Below are 6,537 nucleotides of genomic sequence, written 5' to 3' on the forward strand. Positions count from 1 at the left end.
TTTGGGAGACTGGCCTGCAGGTTGAAACTGGAATACAACGTTTTTTTGGCTTGTATCCGGTTGGGAGAATTATTATTTTAATCTATATTTCAAAATAATGGTGTTTCAATACAGAAAACAAACAAAATATGGGTTTTAAATAATATGTTCTTGATTATAATATTGGTTTATAAAGATGATTTCTTTAGTAAATCACAAATGTCTTTTTAAGTCCAATATGGCGTTGATCCGCCATTTTAAAAACGACATACATATGTACTTCCCTTCGAAAGTCAGTTTTTTTTCTAGAAGATATGTCGCTTTCCCCTAACAACACCAACTTTACACCAGTCCAAAAATAATTCTAATCAAAAAAAACTCCCTCCTTATAATGATTTAGAGTCGATCGATCAATCTCTAGCACATCCGGTCAGCTAAAAGCTTCATCAAGATCATTTGGACACCCTTAGGAGGCAATCGAAATCGAAAACGAATTCGAAACCGAAACTGAACCCCAATCGAACCGAAAACACGCCACATGATATACAGATCGTGTTAAGCTTCCATGTTGGCTGTCGGAAATTCAAGTGCACATTTTTCACTGATAAACCTCGGTGCATGTAAACAGAAAGCCGGCAGAATGTGGCATGACGATATCAATTAAAAGGGACTATAAATTGTCACTTTATCAATTGGGGAAGGCGTGCGACATTTTTGGGGCTAAAAAAAAGTATACCTGTACCCAAAAAAAAAGAAGAAAAAATCCCTGCAAACTCAATCGTTAAAGTCACACTAACAACAAATGAGCATTAAATACAAACACAATAAAATGCGAAAATGTACAAAACCAAAGCACACGGCACTTCAAACCATATCAGGCAATAAGCAAACACTTAGGGTCAAGAGGAGGAGTGGGGCGTACTACCATAAATTCATCAGCCTAATTACAACGGGCAAACACAACCGGCGATGGGGCGGTGCTGGGGGGCCAGACCGTGCCAGGGGAGGGAACGCACTTAAAAGCAAGCAAAAAGCTAAAAAGCGGAAAGAAAAGAACGTGCCTCAGATAAGAAGGAACCTACGTAATGAACCTTGGGCCCCCATCCAGGCCAGACCGAAAACCCAAAACAGTCATGGCTCTGTGGCTCTTCGGTGCAACCACCTGTTGGTATGTTGGCAAGAGCTTGGGAATGGGAATTGGTAGTGGGATTGGCCATTGTGGCAATGGGGTTAACTCACAAAGTCACAACACACGCGGAATCAGAGCTGATAACGAAGAAGCCTAGGCAGTGAGAAAAAATCGAGGTGCTTTATTAGAGAAATTAAGAAATATAGAAATATAAAGGGTAATAATTGTAAAATAATTTAAGACCGAAGGCTATATAATTTCCTTCTATTTGAGGTAAAGTACAAATTACTTTATTATTGAAATTATTAAACATAACTTACTTTTCTTCAGATTAAAAGCCATTTCCATATAATTGATTATGGTAAGTATAGAATGTATTTAGGTTTTAGACCTAGATTGATATATAAACGTTTTCTGAATAGATTAAGGACTTTAACATGTTATCATTATAACTAACTGAGATTAATTTACAAATAACTATAAGAAGTTCCTCTGGTTTTATAAGAATTATTTCAAGTGTGCTACGCCATGGACAGTGAGTTGTCTTTACTCCACTTACTGGGGCCCAGCAGGTTGGCTCTCGGCCATCTGGCAGCAGGGCGCTTATCAGAAGGCGCTCTTGCCTGTTTTTGTTGCCTTTGGAATTGCGCGGGCGTAATGCGTATAGCGTAGCTGGGCCAGGTGATAAGCCAGGTGAGCCGGTGCCAAGGTGCCAGGGTAGCGAGGTGCCAAGGTGCTGCGATGAGTACCGAGCATACCGAATCGAGTGCGAGTACAATGGATACGATAGTGGCAGAGTGCCCGAGCACCGAGGCTGCACCCGGGCAATGAGTCGGCCTGGTCTATTTTAAGTAGCTAAGGCGGCCCGCGTGGAGCCCGAGTGCAAACTGATAAATATTGTTTACACACACTCCAAGCTACAAGAGCCGGGAATTGGAATTGAAATTGGAATTGCTTTGCACCCAGAAGAAGGTAAGAAAACACACGAAGGCAGATGGGGCTGGCGGGCCGACGCGGAGGTGATTGCAGATTGGCCTGGATGTGGTCATAAAAGGCCCCTAAGTGGCCACAGGTGTCTAACCGGCAATCTCCGATCCATTCACATTATGGCCACGCACTCGGTTTGTTTGTTTTTATTTTTATTTTGCCCTCATATACATACATACCTTCATTTTTTTTTCTGTGTAAGCTAGTGCTATCAGAATGGGCGCGAACGTTCGGCCCCAGACATGTCATCATTTGAATTTCTAATCTGTTTTTTATCTCCTCACTTGTACGTTTATTTGTATATTTTTTTTGTCGTCAGCAGCTTTTTGGCTGTCGTCTGGCCAAACAGGCTTACAATCGGGTCCGGTTTGCTTTTTTGGCCTACAGGTGTTTTGCACTAATCGAAACTATTTCTTCGATAGTCACTCTAATTAATTTACGGCCTCTCCATCCAATCCGGAATACATTTTGGGTTGAGATTTGGCCAACATCGATAGTGAGGGCAAGCGGAAATGGTAACAAATTTCTGGTATTTCTTTAGTCCAGAGGTACTTAAGGTCTAGATATGAAATATAAAATTTTATTAAGGGGATTTCTGCTTCTAAAATTATAAAGATATGATATTCCAGAGATTAAAACAGTGACGCAATGGCTCTTAGTGCCTGTTTTCTATAACTTTAAAATACATTTCATAAATAAAGCTATATTTGGATTATAGTACGTTTTTAGAACGCATTTAGTGTTTTGTCATTTGCGATAAGTTTTCCGCTGATAAAAGTTGTTAAATAATAATTTGTGTGGATTTACTGATACTAACTAACCTTGCCAAACTACAAAGTATTAATCTAAAAATAAAGCTAAGCCTAACACCATTGTAGATACTCTTTCTAGCCAGATTTATGGAAGGCGAACGAAAACAGGTGTCTGGATGGCAGGTGCGTGAGGGGCGTGGCAGTCATCTAATTGCCGCAACGCGTATATTTATGAACTCGCCCCGTAATTTGTCCGCCGATTCGGGGCGACAAATGTGCAAACAATCGTAATAATAACATCAGTCAGGACGAGAAGGGGATCGAAAATCAAAAAAAGAAGCCGAGAAGGGTAAGAGGGTGGTGAAGTGGGCATTGTGGCAGGGGCACCAGTACCAGCACTTACTCAAGCACTCAAAACAGCACTGGGAACAACACCCCTCAGTGGCGCGGACAACTGGCGCGGACAGGAAACAACCGCATTAGAGCCGACTGCCAGGGGGTTGATACGTATTCCACCATGTAGTCCTCCTGGCCCTGGAGTCAAGAGGTTTTGAATAAATTTAACACGAGTTATAAGGCAGATGACAGCATATTAATGGGGTGGGAACTCAAAATGGCAAGATAAAAGCTGGCTGGTGTGCTATTCGAATTTCGAACAAATGCCCAAATATTGTCGGCGTGTTGCCTGCCGACTGGCTTTGTTTCCCAATTGGATCTCTCAGTGTTTGCATTGCCTTAATTTGCGACGTTCATAGGCCATTTGTTCCATTTTATGTCATCATCAGGGGCGCCGGCCGAAAAATGCTGTCAGCTGCTAGCTGCGAAAATATAAAATACACATACAGTATACAGTATGTAGATCTCGAGAGGCCGTAAAACAATGGCATTAGCCGAGACACATGTGGCAATTTATAAGCGCATAGAGAAACCTTATTGCCATGGCCAGCACACACAACAGGTGTGCCTCAGCGAGACTCATTTGAATGGGTGCTCTAAGAAACTAAGAGAAACTGGCCAAGAAACCAGAAACAGAAACAGAAACGGAAAACAGCCGAACAGTCGAAACAGCAGCTTCGGTTTGTCATAACGCATACGTCATGTGGGCCGCCTCTCCACCTGCCACCTGCCCGTCGGCCCGCTTGTCCCGCTTGCCCCTTCTCCCTAGCAACCTAGCCATCTCGATTTCAGTTAATGGCCAAGACGTGTTCAACGCATTAACATTTGGCAAAGTCTTAAAACTTTGTTTTAGATTTATACCAATTTTTATATTCACTCTGGCCGAAATGAAAATGTCCAACAAATACTGAACAACCACAGTGATAACATTAGCAGCCACATTGAATTGCTTGTTAAACATTTGTGAGCTCGCTTTTGTGTCATTTGTTGTTGTTGCCAGTCAACGACGAAGGCTGTCAGTCAGTCAGTCAGTTAGCCAAGCAGCCCGGGAACCAGCCCGGCAACCAGCCCGGCAACCAGCCAACCAACCAGCCAGTCATTCAGTTAGTCAGTCAAAAAGTCAGGCCGGGAATTTACATCGATCCATAAATCTTTGACTTTTGGAACTATGCCATGTCGAAAGGCAGCAGTTGAAGGGAAAATTTCAGCTACACCTGCATTCGAATAGAAAGGATTTTCTGAAAATATCATAGCCATGTTGTGGTACAGCAAAAAATGATTTATTTATATTTATTTTAAAGACTCTTAATTTTACACGAAAAAGCAACTCGATTTTTTAAAATTCCTTACTGCCAACTTGTACTTCCGTTCGAAACACAATAACTCCTTGAGTTCTTAGCCGATTTAGAAACGGCATACCATTTATGTATAAATCAGAGTTCCATTCTCCTTCACTCTGCATTAAAGTTTTAGAAAAATTTGATAAACAAAACTTGTCCCAATTTTTGACTCATGTCCCAAAATGTCTTTTGAAGAAAAATGGGTCAAAATTATTGTTACCAGGTTCTGATTGAGAATAATGATTATTAAAGTTGTAAGATTGGGAATGTCTAACATTCCTGAATCTGACAAGTAATAGCAAAATTATAAACTTTTAAAAAAAAAATAAACTTGGTACAATTTTTTTTTATATTATTTGTTTGGGCCCTTATCAGCTTCAATCTGGATCCATGATCGGAGAAGAAGTAGAAGTAGAAGTTAGTTGCAAATTATCGAAAACTCTTGATTAAAATGTTCTATATTTTGATAAAAATTGAAAAGGATTTGTCAAAATATTCTTTAAAAACTGTTCCAAAAGCTCCCGTTTGGCTAATGATGGCAATTCCTTATAATTTTGCAAGTTCCTTTGTTTTTAACTAAAAAACAAACAAAACACAGCACATTTTATTTATAATTTCTGTAATCATCTTTCTGGGTAATTTTCCGGACTTCATAGTAATGTGCATTAACACTAAAGTACCCAAACAGTAGGGGGCAAAATATAAACAAGTGACTTATTTCTTTATGACGCCACTTGAGTACTTTCACCCAGATTTTATCAATCCACGAGCTACTCAACGGCTAAACAGAGATTAAGGAACAATCGAGCAATTATCATTAGAAAACTAAGCCCCTTGGTGGAATTATAAAGATAAATCTGAAACCACTAGGTTGTCTAAAAATTATTAATATTTCATTGTTGACTTCCCAGAAATGAAAATTACGGGAATCTCCTTCTCACTGGAAATCTATAGAAATAGAATATATATGATATATTTTATATATTGATAAATGGACCGCCATTTTATTGTTGCCCCACCCGGTAACTGACACCCCTGCATATGGAAATTGATGAGCAAACAACAAAGCCTGAGTTAGTTGAGTAATTACCTTGTCCACTGCTCGGAAAAGGGTTAGGTGATGGGAATTACATTTTAAAATTTCGATTTTAAATTTAAACTTTACTAAACATAAATTCTTGAGGATTTTAACGGTATTTGGTTAATCAAATTAAAAAGGACATGGATATCATAAAATTACCTTAACTCTTTAGAAGACCTTACCTTAAAGTGGAAAAAGCTAGAAGTTAGAACCTAACAGGAGTTTGGTAAAAAAATCTCTGTTATTTTTAAACTTTTACCATTTCTTTAATATATTTTTGGTTCAATAGAACCAAATAATATTTTGGTAATAACCAATTTATTCATACATTATCAAGGAACTTCTGGCTCAAAATTCTTCTATGTATAATCTTTGTGTGAATCAAAATATTTTCTCTGCGTGTGCTTGCTCCTCCTCTCTGTCCCAGATGCGACCCTATCTCTATCTGGCAGTCGGACGGTCGATAGCGCGCAAATCAGGTGCATAACACCTGAGCAAATTAAGCACACTAACAAAAAGAATGCCTAACGATCGCTCGTCATTGGCAATACAACAAGTTGCGCACCACATCGCGAATCGCATATCGCACCACCAGGTCGAACAGGTGGCTGGATGGTTGGATGGCTGGATGGTGTGTGGCTGGCTCCCTTGGTGGCCACGCCCCATTTTGTTGCCATTTTCCACCGCCCACCTTGCACTCGGCATTTGGTCCGGACTCCGGACGCTATCATCTATCGGGCTATCAGCGACGCTTCCGCTGTCGGCGTCACAGCTGCAGTCGCTGTCGTTACCGCTGCCGGCGTCGACTGCTCAGCAGGACGGGTACACTAACCGTCACACCGATAAAGACACAACAACAACAAAAATAACAAC

The sequence above is a fragment of the Drosophila bipectinata genome, chromosome 3L (genome assembly GCF_030179905.1).
Source record: "Drosophila bipectinata strain 14024-0381.07 chromosome 3L, DbipHiC1v2, whole genome shotgun sequence".
NCBI classification, from domain to species: domain Eukaryota; kingdom Metazoa; phylum Arthropoda; class Insecta; order Diptera; family Drosophilidae; genus Drosophila; species Drosophila bipectinata.